This window comes from Rhinolophus hipposideros, assembly GCF_964194185.1.
Source record: "Rhinolophus hipposideros genome assembly, chromosome: X".
Classification (NCBI taxonomy): domain Eukaryota; kingdom Metazoa; phylum Chordata; class Mammalia; order Chiroptera; family Rhinolophidae; genus Rhinolophus; species Rhinolophus hipposideros.
In genome coordinates this window covers 77,451,478-77,472,586 of record NC_138046.1, presented here as the reverse complement: position 1 = coordinate 77,472,586, position 21,109 = coordinate 77,451,478, and the positions used below count along the sequence as shown (strand labels likewise).

Below are 21,109 nucleotides of genomic sequence, written 5' to 3'. Positions count from 1 at the left end.
GACATTACCCGGAGTAAGATTTTCACTGATATATCCCCTCGTGCGAGGGAAGTAAGAGAAAAAATAAACATGTGGGATTACATCAAACTAAAAAGTTTTTTCACAGCAAAGGGAACCATCAATAAAACAAAAAGGGATGCTTCTGTATGGGAAAAGATATTTGCCAATGATATATCTGATAAGGGATTAATATCACAAATCTATAAAAAACTTAACTCAACTCCAAAAAAACAAACAACCCAATTAAAAAATGGGAAGAGGACTTGAAGAGACATTTTTCTAAAAAGAACATACAGAAGGCAAGAAGACATATGAAGAAATGCTCAACCTCACTAACCATCAGAGAAATGCAAATAAAAACCACAATGAGATACCACCTCACTCCAGTCAAAATGGCTATCATCAATAAATCAACAAACAACAAATGCTGGCGTGGATGTGGAGAAAAGGGAACGCTAGTGCACTGTTGGTGGGATTGCAGATTAGTGCAGCCACTATGGAAAACAGTATGGAGGTATCTCAGGAATCTGAAAATGGAACTACCCTATGATCCAGTAATTGCACTCCTAGGCATCTACCCGGAGAAATCCAAAACTCCAATTCAAAAATCTGTATGCACTCCTATGTTTATTGCAGCACTTTACACAATAGCCAAGATATGGAAACAACCGAAATGCCCATCGGTAGATGACTGGATTAAGAAGCTGTGGTACATTTATACAATGGAGTATTACGCAGCCATAAAGAAGAAAGAAATCTTATCATTTGCAGCAACATGGATGGATCTAGAGAACATTATGTTAAGTGAAATAAGTCAGAAAGAGAAAGACAAGTACCATATGACCTCACTTATATATGGAATCTAAAGAAAAGAATATGTGAATGAACTAATCAGAAACAGTTTTGGGGACACGAAGGAAAAACCGAGAGTTGTTAGATGGGTGTGGCGGGAGGTTGGGGAGAAGGGGAAAGGTGAAGGGATTTGGAAGCAGCTGGTAACCACAAGATGGCCTCAGGGTTTTTTTTTGAAAATTAATTTGGGGAAGGTATTCTATAATGTTGTAAAGATTTTGTTGGGTATCCGATGGACATGCGTCCTGTTTGGGAGACCACCTCAGGGATACTGTGGATACCTGATCATGGCATTGTACACCAGAAGCTAAACATTAATGAATGCCAACTATAATTTTATATATATAATGTGATGGTTCAGTGTGAGGTCGGAGGGATAGTGGATGGGGGTAGGGGGGTTCACAGTGTGAGGGATATAAATGATGAACGTCTAAGTAAAAAAAAAATAGACAATTGGATAAAGAAGAAGTGGTACATGTATACAATGGAATATCCCGCAGCCATGAAAATGAAATCTTGCCATTTGTGACAACACGGGTGGACCTAGAGTGCATTATGCTAAGTGAAATATCTCAGACAGAGAAAGGTGAATACCATGTGACCTCACTTATATGTGTAATCTAAAGAACAGAATAAATGAACAAACAAAACAGAAATAGACTCATAGATGCAGAGAACAAACTGACGGTTGCTAGGTGGGAGGGAGTTTGGGGGAATGGATGAGAAAAGTGAAGGGAGTAGGAAGTACAAATTGGTAGTTACAAAATAGTCACAGAGATGTGAAATATAGTATGGGGAATATAGTCAATAATATTATTAAAAGTATGTATAGTGTCAGATTGGTACTAGACTTATTGGGGGATCACTTCATAAATTTTTTAAATGTCCAGCCTCTGTCTTTTAAAGTGAGAGCTGAAATGCAAGGCAGGAAAATCAATATACTGTGGCCTCCAGCTGGCCCCACCTCCTTGGTCTCCTAAGACTAAGGGTCTTCGTCCAGAGCTCAGCACTGGCACAGAGAATGTTGCCTATGAACTACTCATACTTCACTTTGGCTGAAACATGCCTCCTCACCACCTTCACCTTTAATCCATCTTTCTGTCTACATTTCCCCTCAACTATCAGCCTGTTTGTATTTCCTCTACAACTGGCACCCAATTATGTTTTCCTATTTCATTTAATCTGTTGTTAATTTAGTTTTACCTCTGTGCTGTTTACCTCACTGTTCTGAGCTAGCAGGGTCCCACCCCTTAGTTATTTCCAACTCCTGGTATAGTAAATTATCTATGGGAACATGCAGAAGGAATCAAAGACAATTCCTAAAAACAGAGATTCTAGTTTAAAGATTGCAGACTTGGTTTTAGGGTATTTTACCTTTTTGAATATTTATCTTCTTAATCTTATTTGGCCTAAACCAAAATTCTAAAGAGTTTTGTATCACACCAATTCACTATGAAGTTAGATGGTTTAGGAGTGTACTAAGAGGTCTCAGCATGTCAGTTTTAATTTTTAATATTTCCTTGAGTGACATTTATTTTCCAAACAATTCTATCCCCCTTTGCATATTGCGATATAAAATAGTTGACCAAACTTACCTCCCCATTGAAGATGGTCTATTTTGGGTCACCTAATACCCATTCTAACCCTTAGTTTGGCTTCTTGTACTGTTAAGTCTGGAAAACTAAAATCTTCATTTAAATTAGTTTTTTGGCAGCTGGTGTACAGGTATGTGACCCAGGTTTGGTTAAGCATATGAAACTTCATGATACTTGGAAGTAGAAGAAAGCAATATGTGAGGCTTTAGCCATATTGAGTGTGGATCTTCTGGAAATTATATGGCAGAGGCATCTGATTCTTTTAGAGAATCTGGGCAAAGTGCTACATCCAGTCCCTAATGTCATAAATACGGTGGTGGATGGTGACCACACTGGTGTTTCTGCTAAATTATGCCCAAGGTATGACTGGGCATTTCTCTTGGCTGAATTGTCCCTGGCTGTGTGGTATCTAACCCTGATTTTTTGTCTCTCCTGGAGATCCAGTGATTTATCTAACAGTCTTTAATGAATCTATTTCTGTCTAAATTAAGTAGAGTTGATTTTAGAGTGTCTATAACTAATACCATAACCCATATAGCTTAAACATCTTACCCTAACCACAATAGCTAGATCCACTTGAAAATATATTAGTTGAATGATTTAAGGCCCAGAAGACTTCCTTGTCTTCATTTCTATTGAGTCTACAGTGTCCCTGGCCTTGATTATATCTCATCACGCCTTTCCCACAGTTAGTAAATTCTGGAGAAAGACAAAATTCTATCCTATGAAGATCTTACTGAAGCTGTTGTTCTGAAGTGATATGGAGAGAAGCCAAATTATAATGGGTTTAGAAATAAATAGGAAGGAAAGTGTATAATAATTTTAATAAATTTATTGAAGTATAACTGACATACAACAAGATGTACACATTAAAGTGCGCAATTTGAAAAAAAAATTCTATCTTATTTAGAAAGCTAAGATGATGGACAAAGAGATTGCTTGGAGATATGTTAAAAACACTGAACCAGAGTTGAGAGACCATGTTGTAGTTTTGCTTTTCTACTTCCTAATTATGAGAACATGTGCAAGTCCCTCACCCTCTCCGGGCCTTAGTTTCCTTAACTGAAAAAAAAAAATGAAGTCAGTGATTTTAACATTTTTGGGAGTCATAGACTCTTAAGAAGCTTATGAAAACTATGGAACTTTTTCAAAGTAAAATATAGCCACGGAATCAATCTCTCTCTCTCTGTCTCTCTGTCTGTCTCTCTGTCTCTGTCTCTCTGTCTCTGTCTCTGTCTCTCTCTCTCTCACTCTCTCTCTCTCTCTCTCTCTCTCTCTCTCATACACACACACACACACAAACACAATTTCAGAGATTCTCTAGGCTGAAGAACCTGTGCTTTAAGATTTCATCAAATATTGTGGTGATAGCCCTAATATCCACCATTTCCTTACCCTTTTTACCACTCTCCTCTTCTGCCATTATTGAAAATACCAGCATAAGCTTGCATCCAACACTCTGAGCACCCTGTTTTCCACCCACAGTGACCCTCAGAAAGGAAACATCAAGGAAAATTAAGACAGGATAAGAAAGATCATCTCTCCCTAGACTTGAAATAATTTCCACTGAGATCATTCTGATTATACTATACTTGACAAGATTTGTAACTCTCTGGGCTTTAATTTCCTCACCTGCAAAATGAGGAAGTTGGACAGCTCAGTGGTTTGTAACCATTTGGGTAATCACTATTTGAAAATCTTCTCTTGCTGTACCCTTCCTGCCAGATTGCACTTCCTGATAGCAGACAGTCTGATGAAACAATGCTCATTAGTCCAGTGGTTCTTAACATGTTTAGGTTCCAGTCCCTTTCAATGACCAAACTAAAATATAGACCTTCTTCCCAAAAAGTACACATATGAGTGCACACTGAAATTTCATAAATGTTTTCAGAGATTCCAAAACCTTCTGAAGTCCATGCATAGCTCATCAGTAAAAACTCATGCACAGGGGATGTCTAAGAATCATTTTACTTGCAAAATTCTGTGAGTCTCTCCTGTGGTCAGCATGTTAGGCCCAAGGCAAAACTGTGTGGTGAACACTTCCCCACACATTTCCCATTCTTCTTCAGAAGCCCTTTTCTTGTTATTTGCCCTGAAACTCCCCAGGTCTCTACTGAGAGTAGATTTACCTGATAAACTTACACTAAGCAAGGAATTTGAGGCTATATATATTGCCCTTTTCAACAGTGTTTGCTTTTGCAAAAAAGACACAGAAGGGGAAGAACTGAAAAGAACATGCCAGGAATACTGACTTTTCAGACCTGGTGTGTCAGTAGGCTTTTGGTGGGGTATAATTCTTGTATTGAGTATTGTATGGCATGGGATAAGTGACCCTCTAGTCTGTCTTTGAAAATAAGTATTTCTTTCTCTGTAGGGTTTTGTGCACATATATATATCTGAATGCAGTGTGTATAAAATGATGTCGTGGGCTCCAACTGAATCCCTTATCACCAAGGGTATAATACAGTAGATACCCTCTTTACCTGTTTATTGCTAATTATAAGGACTTAAAATCAATAACAATAAAACCATTTCAGCCTTGTATTCTGACCTGAGTATATAGATCCAAATAGTAGTACCCCTTTTCTCTATTCCCTTGAGTGCTATTTTTTTTATATTTTTTTACATTTTTTTTTTGCCTTTTTGTGTGTGTGTGTGTATGTGTGTGTTGAGAGCCCACTGGCCCATGTGGGAATCGAACCGGCAGCCTTCGGAGTTAGGAGCATAGAGCTCTAACCGCCTGAGCCACCGGGCGGGCCTGAGTGCTATTTTTTAATTGGGAAATCCAGTGCTCATTTACACTTACACTGAAACTTTTAGTTTAATGTTCTCTGGACATTTTCGAAATAACCAGTTAAGCTCCCTTCAGGCCCCAAACTTTTTCAAATATATGATAACACCATTATTTCTTATTGTGGACACTGTGCTCTAGACCACTTATTTTTCCCCCTTTATTTTCTAGATAAAGATTAAACATTCAATGAACAAATTAAACTTCATTATATTGGTTTTACAAATAATCATGGTCTTTGCATTTGGCCACTGGTTTATTTGTCTGAGATAAGAAAAACAACTTTCCACCATCACCCCTTCCATTTCTTCCTGAATTCAGTGAATTTCTGTAAAGTGAATTCTGTTTTCCTACCTTTTCCTATGATCAAGTCAGAGACTCTCTTCCAAAGAAAGACAAAGCATACAGATATCAGATACAATAAAAGTTTGGCAAGGAAAGGAGTGGAACAGGTTATCTATCCTGGGCCTGCTTGGAATTTTGGTACTGAGAGCTATTTTGCAGTCTGTTTAGGACTTATGTGGAGGTCCCTAAATACAGAATCTCCCTTATGCCATATTCTCATAATACCAAGATTGTGAGAATTTTTCTTGTGGCCCTGTGTATATCTTGAATCTACACTTGTAAGTTCTTCTTTTATTGTCATATATTTATAATGATTAATATAATTTGGTTGCAATATTATGCTTTACCAATAAGTAATTAGGGCCTGAGAATTGACCTTGATATTCTCTGTCTTAAAAATCTCAATTTGAAAACTCCAAATCAATTCTCAACATTTCTTAACTGTCAAAGCTGTGTAACTTGGGGAAAGGTACTTAAGATTTCTGAGCTTGTTTTTTCAACTGTAAACTGGGGACAAATAGTACCTAAAACTTAGGGTTATTTTTATGAGTAAATAAGATAAAGAATGTAAACCAGTAGTACAATACCTGACACTTTGTCAACTCACAGGCCATAAAATACCCTCCCTTCCCACACAAAAAAACATATTTTACTTAAACAAAGGATGAGTATAATTAATACTTTAACTAGTAACTCCCCAAAGAAAATAATTTGGGTAACCTATTTTTTAAATGTTTTTTAATCTGTTAATTGCAGCACTCTGATGGCTTATTGATGATGAAGTGTTGATTCTACACAATTAAATAAAGAAGCATAAAGCACTTTGCAGATTATAGGGTGCTAAAAAAAATACCAGTCATGATTAAATCACAGCCAATAAATGTTTAAACTATATAAAATTCTTGAAAAGGTAGAACCCCTTTTTAAAGGGGTTTAAAATTTAAAATTGCAAGTCTGCTGATGTGAGTATGTTTAAAAAACGATGTTAATGATAATCTATATTGTACCATGTAATATTTTATATATAAAACAACAAAAAAGCTAAGCTGAAACAATAATTTCAGAATCATACAGTAAACATTGGATGATAATGAAACATTTGTTAAAAAGAAAATTGTCTCCTCAAACCAATAATAAAAGTTCAAACCTTACCTTTATTTCTGCTTTAAGTTTTTTTTTTTAATATTTCAGAATTACACTACTGAGAAAGGTTAAAAGAATCATCTTGGTTTTTATTCTTAATTTGAATGGGCTTGACCTTCTTTTTTAAGTAGATCTAACGGAGACAAAATGTACACCCTTTTTAGGTATAGAGAGCCATACAACTTACCTTTTGAGTCTATTTTATGTTTGAGTTTTTCTCTGTAACTAACTAGACAAATTCTTGCCACAGATGACATAACTGCAAATAAATCACCTACTGGTTATTTCATAGATGCCATAAGTCTTTGGCCAGATGGAAAAGACTTTGGTGAGGATATTATCTTAAAATTCAAGAAATTTGGGTTTAGATCCCAGCTTTATATTAATTCACTGTAAGAATTATATTCACAACCTGTTTCCTTCTCTCTTACCTTCTTCATCTTTAAAATGAGAACTTAGACTAAATCATATCCCCTTCAGTTCTGATATTCTATTATTATTTGGCCAATTTGAAGCAGAAATAACAATGTTCCTATTGGGGTATCCCTTTGATTCTAATCAGGCTAAAGTTCTCTGACTTAAAAAGGAAAGATAAATGCAGTATAAGTCCGGAAATTTCACCACTAGGTGTTTGATTTCCAAATCCATGAAGATTGTTTCCTATGAGTTCTATTCGAGGCAGCAGGCTAAAAACTCAAGACTTACACACCTGCACCCAAAGCTTATTTGGTGAAAGCAGACAGAGGAAAATGAAAATACTAAATGGTGAGCTTATACAAAGCAGCAAATTGTTTGGGTTTTTAGAAATCTGAATATCTTTCTGTTCTTTACTTATTGAAATCCTGCTATTCTTTTTTTTTTTAATTAATTTATTTATTTATTAGTTTCAGGTGTACAAAACAAGGTAATACTTAGACGTTCATCATTTATATCCCTCATACTGTGAACCCCCCTCCCCCCATCCACTATCCCTCCGACCTCACACTGAACCATCACATTATATATATAAAATTATAGTTGGCATTCATTAATGTTTAGCTTCTGATGTACAATGCCATGATCAGGTATCCACAGTATCCCTGAGGTGGTCTCCCAAATAGGACGCATGTCCATCGGATACCCAACAAAATCTTTACAACATTATAGAATACCTTCCCCAAATTAATTTTCAAAAAAAACCCCTGAGGCCATCTTGTGGTTACCAGCTGCTTCCAAATCCCTTCACCTTTCCCCTTATCCCCAACCCCCTCCCACACACCCATCTAACCACTCTCGGTTTTTTCTCTGATCTCACTTATATATGGAATCTAAAGAAAAGACTATGTGAATGAACTAATCAGAATCCTGCTATTCTTAATAGGCCAGCCCAAACTCTCCTTCTCCTGGAAGGCTTTCCTGATTTCTGTCCTGAAATTCCACTCCTTATTCCAGTCCTCTAGGATCCCTGACTTCCTCTGTGAAATCTTACATCACTATATATGACACTCTTAGGCCCTTATCACATATGTGTTGCCTTATATTTGTGGCAGTTGCATAATGTCTTATCTGCTTATCTATATTCTAAAAAACTGCTAGGAGGTGGCACTCTTTCTTTTACCATCAATCCCCTCCCATTTTTTTCCTGTATTCTCTCCTCCCCAGCTGTATTTGATTCACTGGTCTGCTTTTAGCAGTTATTCAGTAGATGTTTGCTGAATGGAACTAAGACTGTGGAGGGGAGAGAACAGCACAATAAACTCTAGACACACTAAAAGCAAGTAGGAATTTTGTTTTGAATAAACAAAGACTCACCTCCATATTCTGCCAGATGCTGGAGTACAGAATAAAAAGACAAAGCAGAGGCAATATATTTTAGCCTGTTGTCAACATATTTGACCTAATGCAAATTTAGATTAATTTACTTTTTTTCTTATTTTATTTCCTCCACCCCTGCTCAGAACTATTCTCACCACATCTTGCCTAGTACAAAATCATTACAGATTGTTTTGGCAGTTCAATTTTCCCATCCTGGAATCTCTCCAGTTTTCCTTTATATCTTATTTTTCCAATTATAATAAATTCATTTACACCAAGGTTTTCAAGTAAATATATTTCTGGGAGCATCAGGATTTGAAAATCAAGACTTCAGGAAGAAGGAAATGCTTACCTCCAAATGACTGATGTTTCAGGTATTAGTGAAGGAAATATTTTGAGGTAGAAAGCCTTACAGGTACTCTCTATAATATACCACACAGGTATGTCCTGCACTATCATACTTCTTTCTCCAATAGCCTATGTGAAAAATTCTCGTACTCTGAGCTAGAGATCTTGAGGATTGTCTTCAGCTGACTTCTATTCACCTTCTGGAGGTGCTGGTGGTGGTTGTAGTGGTGGGGTGTTAAGTGCCTAATACAGTATGGCACTGGCCTCTCAGGCTCCCAGGTTCCTTGAAACATTATCTTCAAGGGGCTGTCACTATGGGTCTGGGTTACAGGAAACCAGCCTCTTTTCACCCAATCCTTCCTAATCACTCAAAGGAAATGGGAGTTTACCTGCACTCCCTGGTCACAGGGACTCTGAGGGCAAGGTAGAGTGGGTGGACAGGAAGTGGGAGGTGGGTTAAGTATCTGCAAATTGCTCCTAAAGAGTATTTATTTCAACGGCAGAAATTTGGAGGTTTGTACATCCAAGAATACCCTAGGCAGAGGTCAATTCCACTTTGACTTCTTGTATTGGGAGTTACCTTAGGGATATCCTTAGAAAGGGAGTGTCCACTTTGGTACCTGAACACAACAACTGAGGAGCTATAGAAAGGATCACAGTGAAGATTGCAGTAGTCCACTAACTATGGAAGGGGCCAGAGGGTACCTAGCTTAAGCAAAGGGCTCCAAAAACAAATAGGCTGTGTATTATCACAAACTCAAAGCTGAGTGCAACCACAGGATTAGAAGACAAGGCACTGTAGTCCTATAAATAGAAACGAGAGTTTCTTTGCTAAGTGTAAAGCTTTGCAGGCTCTACCTACAGCCCATAGCATGTCACTGCACCCTGCATGTTAATGAGAGAAAGAGAGAGAGAGAGGAAGAGAGAGAGAGACAGAGAGAGACAGAGAGAGAGACAGAGAGAGAGAGAGAGAGAGAGAGAGAGAGAGAGAGAGAGAGAGAGAGAGAGAGCTGCCCCCTAGAAAACGGAAATGTTCAGTGTACAAAGAGTGCCTTGCATATTTCACTCTGACATCTCACTACTATGTTTTCCAACACGGTAGTGATTAGGTAGTGCTGATGATTTTATGTCTTTCCTTTTGCTTTCTTCATTTTTCTTTTGGCTTTCTTTTTTTTTTTAATTCTTTCTTCGCTCCCTCTTTCCTTTCTTTTATTTTCTTCCCCTTTCTCTCTCCTTTCCTTTTCTCTTTCCTTCCTTCCTTTCTCTTTTTTTCTTCTTCTGGTAATGAAGGGGGGTTGGATTGGTTGTTCAGTAGCATCCTTGTTACAGTGGCTGTGGCATGAATTCTTTGGAGATCTCTGGAGAAAACAGAAATAAACTCAAACGGTAGGCTCCAGTTTTTTAATGCTTAATTAGCTCTTTATCTGTGCTTTTCACCCTTGATATCTGGAAATGTCCTCCTCACACCAGGTTCTGGATAACCTGTCAGATCTAAGAGTGGAATGAGTATAATAAACCTGGACCATCCTCGTATGCCATTTCCTTGGTATTTGCACAAACAAAAATAGTTATATGGTTGGCTGCCTGAGGTGGGAGGGGGAGGTAACTTTGAATCTGGAGAAATGTAAGTTTTATATGGAGAGGTTTTTCATAATGTGTTTTGTTCAATTGATATTGAGTAAAATAGCCCCGTGAACATTTGTAATTTAACCGACTCTATTGAGTTACTTGCATGAATATGCGGGATTGTTTTTATTTATGGTGCTATAACTCTTTAGATATAATATTTTTATTTGCTGGATGATTAAAATAGTTATACTAGTGTTGTTTTCAAAATGAGCTACGATTTAAAAAATAAGAGAGCTATAATATCTCAGGACCTTTACTAACATGAATGCATGTGTATAAATTACATATTTTTACTGTAAAAGTGCATTGTAACTAATGTTAGTTGTAGAGATTCTGCTTTCAAAGAAAGCAATCCAGAAAAAAACAACAACAAACAACATATTTATAATGAGAGAGAGTAAATAAGAAAGACAATGGGCACAGTTGCTCTGTTTCTCATAGAGAAGCTATATCTACCAGAATAAGTAATCAGTATATTAAAAAATCAACAATGGATAAAAATGATTTTGGATTAATTTTACATTTTTAGATACTTATAACAGACTTAGTTTATTTTAACAAAATATAAGTGAAATCGTCCCTGACTTGAATGTCATTTCTCTTTTGTGCTCAAAGAGAAAATATTAAGGAAGGTGCCTTCTAACTTTAAACCAAACGATGAGACTATTGTTTGGCATGTCACTGCTTAGAGTTGCATTCAGAGATTAAAAGAAAGGATGTATTTCCACAGTGCAATATAATCCAGGGTTAAATCTCAAATGGCTTTCCTGCTCCTTTCTCTGCTGTCAACAGTGGTGTGCATCAACTTCATTTTATATTGCTCTAATCTTTCCAGGGAATAAAAAAGTTACAATTTTATTCAATTAGCAGAGCTACTATTAGAGAGCTTTAAGTCATTCATCAAGGAATATTTCTTTCCTGCAGCTACTGTAAATCTCAAGTATGCCGGAAAAGGCATCAATTTTATAGATATGATTCAAGTTTTTTGGCCCATAAAAAGAGTCCACCAGCCATACTAGCAAATATTTGGATCACATAAAAGCCGTCCTCCAAGAAGTTTGTGTCAGAGGGCAGATTTTTTAAATTATTTTTTTATTACACAAAATGTTCTTTGGACTTATGAACACATTCACTGCTTTACCTTGCTATATGTTTGCAGTAATATTTCTGTGAGGCAGGAACCGTCTAGTTTGTGTATTCTGTTGGGGGCGGTGTAATATGATCCTGAATACTGTAAAGGTGAATAAACACAAAGTAGGACTAGGACATTGACTTTTCCAAAAACTTCATTGAATTTCCACCTAGAGATTCTTAGGAATTAATGAATTCAATTATCCACCTTTGCACTAGCTAACTGAAATGAAGAGGAGAAAGAAGAATGCCTTATTTTCATAGGCAATTTTGGCACAAATCAGATACCCTAAACCAGAAAGGGTATTTAACTCCTTCTTCTCACCCCTACCTATTTCTGAGAGGAGGGACCACAGATAGTAAGTAACATTTCCCTTGCCCAATAAAGTGACTTCCCAAAAGTCTTCCTTTTGTGCTATAGGTCTCAAGAATCAGTCTGCAGAACCCTAGTCAGAGAATAAGAAAAGATCAGAAACAAATTCAAATCCTATCACTCACAGGAGCGATGGCAAACATCTGAGACTTTTATGCTTTGGGAAGTGACATAGATTGACAGTTTGCATTTTACAATTGGAAAAACTGAGGCTCAGAGAGTTAAAGTGACTGGGTCAAGTACCTCTGTGAGTCTGTGGCAGAAAAAAGGCTAGAACCTAGGTTTTTTGATGCCTTGCCGTGTTCCTATCATTTCTTATTGCCTAACAGAGCTTGAGAATTAAGAGACACATGCATTATTCATTTGGGAAATGTTAAAATATGTTATTTTGAAATCACTCAAAAACCTCTCAATAGCAGGGACACGCCTCAGGCTTTCCCCAACGGCCCAGATAATGTAGCAAACCCTGATTTTTGGCCTTTACCACTGTTTCCTTGCAAGAATAGCAGAGAATTATTTCTACTGTGCCCACAGAAAAAAATCACAAAGTGCAAATCAATACACAAGAATATAAGTAAGGTCCAAGTGCTGTAATACAATGTTAACACAGACCTGGTAATATACTGGATGCTTATGTGCTATATTGAGTGCCTGGGATACAGTTTGGCCAAGCTATAAGATAAGAGAAAGTATTCAGGAAGTCCGGAGGTATAGGAGATTCCAGACTTGAGAAGGCAGTCAAGATTACTGGGTATCTGCCTGGCAAAAACAGGTATATGGGGCTTAGGATAAAGTGTGAGAAAGCTAAATATATAATAATTGGTGGTATGTGAATCCTGAAGAGGATGCAGCAATTAGTAGCTTGACTAGTCCTAATGTTTATCATACAACAAAGTGTTATCTGGGATTAGAAAAGTAAAGTAGGTTTTCTTGGTAGAGTCATGGAAGGCAATAGGGAGTGGAGAGTGTGCTTCAGAGACATTACTTTAATTTGCAGCAATGGCTGCATTAGCATCAGCTAGGAATCAAGACACAGACAGAGCTCCCGAGAAATAATCAGAAGTGCAGGATATTAACCAAAATCAAGTCTGCATAGACTCTGGAGACTTGGGCATGGACCAGAAACTTTGCTGACTCTCATTACCTAGTGAGGAAAACAAAGTTTAAACCATTGGTCATATCAGTATGTGGGTCACAGAGAAGCATGACTTGTACCCAAAGCATGAGCCAAGGCTGCCCATTCAGGCTCAGTTGTATCTCGGACAGCATAATAAGTATCTCAGTAGATACTCAAAATATATGCAAATGTCTACCACCAAGTCTAAAGCCCCTCAACTCCTTCCTTACTTCCTGGCACTATATTTGTTCTTCCAAAATTTTTTGCTCCATCTCACACTATTTATGGCAGAAAATGGCAAGGTTTTCTCCACATTCGCATCAACAGAAGAAACACTTTAAAATTGTTATAATTGTAATTAGTTAGCTAAAATTCTTTTCAGATTCACTTGGCAGATCATATTCGGCTATTTCTTGTAAGCTAATAACATGTTACCAGATATTTCTTATAAGTGGATGACTTATTTTATATGATAAAATAATTTTTACAAGTTATTTATAGGGTAACAGTAATTATACTTATTTACTGTTTGGAGTATTTAACCACTTTTAAGTGATGCAAAGTGACCTGTGAGTTGGTTCCTTAAAACTAAAAATTTATTATCCTGTGTGGCTACCCTATTTTGAAGTGTCAGACCAAATGATGTGCTGAAAAATGAATGGCATATAGAAGACACAGTGATTTATTATTTATCAAATGTGTTCTTTAAAGCCATTTGATGCCAAAAATGCAAAAGGAAATTTTTTCTTGGTTTTTGTGATTAATATCACATCAACAGATATAATAAAGCCACCCTGATTACAGAGGCAAATTAAGTAATAAGACAGTAGTTCTTTTTTTTTCTTTTCTGTTTTATCCCAGCAACAATTTTTTTTTAATTTATTGGGGTGACAATTGTTAGTGAAATTACATAGATTTCAGGTGTACAATTCTGTATTGTATCATCTATAAATCCCATTGTGTGTTTACCACCCAGAGTCAGTTCTCCTTCCATCACCATATATTTGATCCCCCTTACCCTCATCTCCCACCCCCACCCTCCTTACCCTCTGGTAACCACTAAATTATTGTCTGTGTCTATGAGTTCTTGTTTCTCATTTTTTTGTCTTGTTCTTTTGTTGTTTTTGGTTTATATACCACATATCAGTGAAATCATAGGGTTCTCTGCTTTGTCTGATAAGACAGTAGTTCTAAAGTAGAGAAACAATTTCTGTCTTAAATTAACTATAAAAAGTTGAAGAGTTCTTTTTCTTCTTCCAGGAAAATTAAAGTTGTCAAGACTAATGTGCATTTGGCAATTTGACATATATTGTGTATATTGAAGAATCAAGGATACGTACTACACATACTCATAGAGTCTAAAGCAAAAGAATGCTGCTGTCTTTAAACACAATGATACAACAAAGCTGGATAGATTTTATAAAATAATTCTGTCAGAATTGCTATAAGATATGAAATTATGCTTACACATGCTTCCCACAGTGGAAAGTTAAATGATTATCCAAATAATTCAGTTAATGTAGATAGAGGAAGAGTATAAGTTAGGTCCAATAAACAAACTTTTCTTCAGTAGGCATCGTGTTGTTTTCTTACTGTTTTGCCCAACTTACATGAATAGTTTAAATTTGTAAGTATATAAATATATATTTTTTGCTTGGGTGGTAGGGACCTGCAAAGGTGATTTATAAATCTATGTTTTCCTTTCCCTTATTAATTTTTATACCAAAGATTTTACTCATTTAATATACTAAATATGTGTTTCTTTGGCTTTTTCTCCCCACATTCTAATAATAATAATAGCATCCTCCTTTTATCTACTTGAGTCTATTTTTGGTCAGGGTCTGATTATTTTGTTGTTGTATTTTGTTTTGGTGTTCTGAAATATTTTTTTTCACAAATAAGGCTTTTTTATTGGTACTAGACTATATGAAAATCAAAAACAACTATTGTTTTGTATTAGTTTCTCTTTTTTAAAAATATTAAAGTTTATTTGGGTGACAATTGCTAGTAAAGTTACATAGATTTCAAGTGTACAGTTCCTCAATACATTATCTATATATCACTGATATGTGGGATATAAAACTGAAAGCAACAAAGGAACAAGACAAACAAATAAAGAAACAAAACCTCATAGATGCAGACAATAGTTTAGTGGTTATGAGAGGGTAAGGGGGGAGGAGGTTGGTAGATGAGGGTAAATGGGATCAACTATATGGTGATAGAAGGGGAACTGACTCTAAAATGTTTTTAAAAGTTTGTTTCTCTTTTATCCTAACATCTTTTAATTATGTAGGTACTAGGCTCTTTTGTTCTAGGAATGTGAGAGTTAAACCGAAGTGCTACTGATTTTTAATAATTCATAAAACAAATTTGATATAATAAAGGAAAGTTCATTGAACTAGTGTTAGTTTCTCTGGAGAAGAACCAGTAACAATAGAAATATCTGGTTTTTATCAAAAGCAGGCACAGTCCATATCAAAGCATCCGGTACAGTAACGCCTTTCTCTCTGAAGGTCTATGACCCTCAAAAGCCTATCAAAACTAAAAAAAAACAACAAAAAAAAACAAAAACAGAAACAAAACAAAAAAACCTCGTGATTAATTTCACCTCAAAAGATATAATAAAGCTACCCTGATGATGGTATACCTAGCTGAAACAGTATGAATATGACAGACTGTGAAGTAGCCAGTCTAGATAACAAACCCAGAATAATCGTGGAAAGAAGATTTGGGGCCAAAGTTATTGAGAATCGGGTATCATCCATTGAATTTTGGACTACTTAGCTTTGCTCTTGCCACTTGCTGAATGGTTCTTTTGGTCACAGAGGATGCAATAAACGTCCCTCAATTTTGGACCACGAAGTTTGATTAAGCAAAGCACTATGAAGACATTTTGCAATCTGCAGAGAGAACAGTGCTGTTTCTCAGAATTCAGAGAGTATAACCCAGATTATATTTGACATAGAATGACTTATTAATAACCATCTTGGTTTTAAGTTAAAGTTGTAACAATTAAACATTGAAAAATACTATCTATGTGTCTGTTTGAGTCTTTCCTGGGGGGGGGGAATCACTCAAGAAATTTAAAATTGCCTGACCTCTAGGAATCACTAAATTTGAAAATCCCTGTGACATGGTCCAAGAGGGAAAAGATATTAAGGTTGATTACCCTGGGTTGTAAGTTACTCCATTACTGGAACTTGGGCTAAACATATACAACCAGAGTAATAACCTAGGTTAAACAAATATCTGGAGAATATGGGCATGATGGTTAATCACGCTGACTGCTCCCCAAATGCCATGGGATCTCCAATATACGGTCTATTTTAATACAGTGGATAGAGATAGAGTCTTTTCCTCAGCCTTTTCATTTAGTGACACATTTGGAAAATTGTTGAAAATATGTTGGATACAGATAAAATGAAAATTGATGGTGAACCATCAATACACTCCTTTCCAAAGACTGTATGATGTTAATTTGGAAATTTTAAGTCTAATCTAATAATATTTTTATACATTAATCCTCTTGTCATATTGAGCCAAAGAATATGAAATATTTCTGAGAAGTGGTGATCAGTTCATTACTTCTTTCTGTAAAATTTCAGCACGTTTATTGAAAAGATGAAATTGATTTATTTTAATATCTAAAAATGTGTTTTTAAAATAAACTTTTAATTTCACATAATCCTTTTTTAGATATGGAATTATTTTTAGGTTTTCAAAATTCATTTTGGCATGTAAATTAGTTTTGATTTGTTCAGTCTCACTCTTAAGCATGCTGACTTCATTTCTTCATGGAGAATTCTGAGCCTATAGTTTTGTTCTATTCTCACTGCTCTGGGAGCAGTGAGAAAAGGGAAAGTAATCATAATTCTCCAATGTGATTTAGGGGTTTAGAAGTACATTTAGTTGTTACAAAATCCTTCTAAAACCTCAAGGTGTGAACTTCAAACCGGGGCCAAATTCCTCACCGTGGACTAAAAGTCAACATCAGGTTCAGGCCATCTCTGAGCTGTTGATTTTCTCCCACCAGGAAATTATGCTCTATTCTAAATTGAGTATCTTCCTAGTAATGACTCCCGAAAAAGCTTTCAAATATCTAAGCAGCTACAAAGAGCTTATGATTCACCAGGTTTTTGGAGCGAATCTAATACTAACTCTAATTTTGATTTTTGGGTTTTCTACCATCAAAAATAATGATTCTTCTGTTTATTTCTATCTTCTTCAATTTATTTCTTCAGTGTGCTATAATTTTCCAAGTACAGGTATTTTTGTTTGTTTGTTTGTTTGTTTGTTTTTAAATTTACCTCCTTGGATAAATTTATTTCTAGGTATTTATTTATTTCTGATGCAATTGTAAATGGGGTTATTTTCTTAATTTCTCTTTCTGATAGATTGTTATTGGTATATAAAAATTCGACAAATATGAGATACTCATATCTCATAACAGGATAATTATGGTAACCCATAGAAAAGAACTGTATACTCAAATAAGTTACTTTAAAAATTATTAATAAATTGACAGTCTCTCAGAAATGAAAGGTTAAATGTAGAGTGTACAAAAATTTTATTTGTAATATATTTTCCCTGAATCTATATGAAAAATTTTCAATAAATACTATTAATATTATAAGTAAAAAATAGTGATTCTTATTTATTGCATACTTATGATATACTAAGTATTAAACAAGATCTCTTAAATATTCACAATAACTCCATTATTTCCCTGTTTTATAGAAGAGAAAACCAATGTTAAAGAAATTAATAACTCTCCCAAAGTTGTACGCCTATCTTGGTTGACTTTCAAACCCAGTTCTGTTCATTGCCAAAGCTCTTTCCATCATGCTATACTGTTTCTATATGATAAAGCTATTTATCACTATTTTTGTCATTTTCTGTTTGAGATGCAAGACAGTTAATAATAGAAAGAGTCAATATAAATCAATTTAAAAATAGGTTTTGTTACCAGAGGGTAAGGGAGGAAAGGGGGGGTTGGTAAAAGAGAGTAAAGGGGGTCAAATATATTATGATGGAAAGAGAACTGACACTGGGTGGTGAACACACAAGGCAATATATAGATAATGTACCATAGAATTGTGCACTTGAAACCTATATATTTGTTTCCTAACCAATGTCACCCCAATAATTTCAATAAAAATTAAAAATAGGTTAAAAATAAGTTTTGTTTTTGTTAGACTTAGTCTTGGTGACCTAGGAAATGGTGGCGAACAAAACACATACAATATAGAATAAAATGGATAAAAATAGGAGATCCTAGAAAACATAGATGAAATATTTCAATTATCTTTAACCAATATTTATGGTATATTTACTAATTTCCCAGTGTAGTATGGGCAATAATAGGAGTCATATAAGATATAGCCTCTGCCCTCATGGAGTTTATTTACTTGGGGAGGATAAAGTAACACATATTAAATCTGACTATACAATAGGGATTTAGAAGAGGGTATGTGACTTCACAACTTATTTTGCCTTAAAACAGAGAATCACTATCCCCATTCACACTAAGTTCATGTGATGCAAAAAAGAAATCATATTAGAGCTTTTACAAAAAAATGTGTTTTCTTATTCCTAACTTAATCTGTGCTGTGTTAAGATTAAAGGTTCTGAATTTCAGAAACTAGGACAAAATATGTAGTTTTAGATGCAAGTTAAAATCAACACAAGGAAAAGGCTCAGAAAAAAACTTGTAAATAGAGACTCGCCTAAACAGCTCTGGAGAAATAGATTGATTTACATGTATATTTGTCTACTGGCCTCCTACTTCACTCTATATTAACTATACAGCACCACAATAGGAGGGAAAATTATGAGATCTTTCATATACAAAATTGGTGCTGCAAATCAACATAAGAAGACATATATTTATATTTATGAGTCATTTTTTCTTTAAGACCACGGACTTGGAGATATAGGATACTTGTTCCAGTTTCAGAGTACAATCTGTGACTATATTACAGAGAATTAACTGGAATCTAAGTCACATACTTAAGTTTAGGAGCTCAGTGCTATAACCAGCTGACCCAACTAACTGGCTACGGAAATCTGGGTAAACAAAATAAAACAAAAACAAACAAAAATACAGAGATAAGATTTTCGGATAGTTCATTTCCTGATAATGTTGGTTATTCCCTATGTCCTCCTACTTTCTGCAATCCTCCCACCTCAAGTTTATACTTCCTTGTCCAATAGGAAGTAGAGGAATTGCCTTGGGACATCCATTTCTGACTCTGGTCTAAATAATACTTTTAGCAGGCACCAGTCACAAGCTTGAGCTTCAAGTTGTGCTCCTCTGGGAACTGCTATGGGTAAAAACCTAAACAAGGCAGTAAGCCTCCAAATTTTTCAGTGTCTCTAGCTGTGAAAATGGTGTGATTGAGAGCATCTCTCTCTCAAGGATATAGATCACCATGCTAATGCCTAATGGGTACTTTACATTCCTTTGTACAGAGTTCCTCTGTACAATTTTAAAAAATGCCATATACAACTGGATTGAAATCACACTGGGAAAGTTAAGTTGCACTTGCCTTATACCTGACGGATTTTCTTCAGCACATGGGAGCATTATGCTTGGTCAAGCTGGCAGCTTAAATGCTTATGAAGAGCAGAATAGCTATAAAGCTTGCAGCTGAATAAATGAGAAAGAGAAGCATGAGTTTTAGGGATTAGTGAAATCAATGCTTTTAGAAAAGGCACATGTAATGGCCCACCCACATTAAGGTTTGTATCCTAAATATATGGCAGCTTTGTATAGAGCTTAACTGTTGACTTGCTCAATTTAGCAAATGACTGTACTTGTTTTTCTCTTGCTTTATCTGTTTTATCAATGCTGCCAGTCTACAAGTTTTCAAGTAGAGAGGCCATATCTCTTTTTGATCTCCAGTGACATCTAGCATGGTGACTAAATTTACAGGAAGGCATTGCTCATCTCATCACTTCATTCCTTTTTCCTAGATCGATAATTTAAGGAAACTGTAGCAGCAGGAAAGCTGCCAAGGAAGAAAGAGAACATTTTTCCTCATTTGGTTACTTTCCCGCCAGTCTTGCATGGCAGCAGAAATGGATGTTTGTGTATTTCTGTATGTGAGGAGGGCAGTCAGGAAGACAGATAGCTAAGAGGCAGGAATAGGTGTTGATTTTTTCTGCACATAGTAAAGAACACTAGATTCCATGCCATTGAAGATAGAAAAATGAGGGACATGTGTTTCCAAGGATTTGTGAAGTGGTGTTGATTTATAAATTTGACAGCCCTTAATAATACGAACAAAGCTTACACTTAAATGGTATGACTATATGAGGGAAAGAGAAATAACCACACACATATTAGTTAGGAGGAAGTGCGAAGTGAATAAAATTAGTTTTTTTTTTATTTATTAGGGTGACAATTGTTAGTGAAATTATATAGATTTCAGGTGACCAAGTCTGTATTACATCATCAACAAATCCCATTGTGTATTCACCACTCAGAGTCAGTTCTCCTTCCATCACCATTTATTTGATAACCCCTGACCCTCATCTCCCACCCCCCACCTCCCTTACCCTCTGGTAGCCACTAAACTATTGTCTGTGTCTATGAGTTTTCGTTTCTCTTTATTTGTCTTGTTATTTTGTTGTTTTTGGCTCATATACCACATATCAGTGAAATCATATGGTTCTTTGCTTTTTCTGTCTGATTTATTTCTCTAAGCATCATACTCTCAAGAACGATCCATGTTATCACAAATGTTCCTATATCATCTTTTTTTTTAACGCAGAAGAGTATTCCAATTGTGTATATATACCACAACTTCTTTATCCATCCATTGATCGAAGGACATTTTGGTTGTTTCCATGTCTTGGCCACCGTAAACAAAGCTGCAATGAACATTGGAGAACACATGCCTTTATGTATAAAGTTTTTCAAATATCTGGAGTAGATACCCAGGAGAGGGATTGCTGGGTCATATGGCAATTCTATTCATAATTTTTTG

At 35.7% G+C, this 21,109-nt stretch overlaps 1 protein-coding gene across 1 annotated transcript in view; it reads left to right on the top strand.

Moving 5' to 3' along the window:
- Positions 1 to 9,937: 9,937 nt before the first annotated feature.
- GPR174 (G protein-coupled receptor 174) overlaps positions 9,938 to 21,109 on the top strand; it is a gene marked incomplete at its 3' end in the record, with an annotated part of 55,601 nt that continues 44,429 nt past the window's right edge. Inside the window, exon 1 of the mRNA XM_081043540.1 lies at positions 9,938 to 10,254. The remainder of the gene's footprint in view (positions 10,255 to 21,109) is intronic.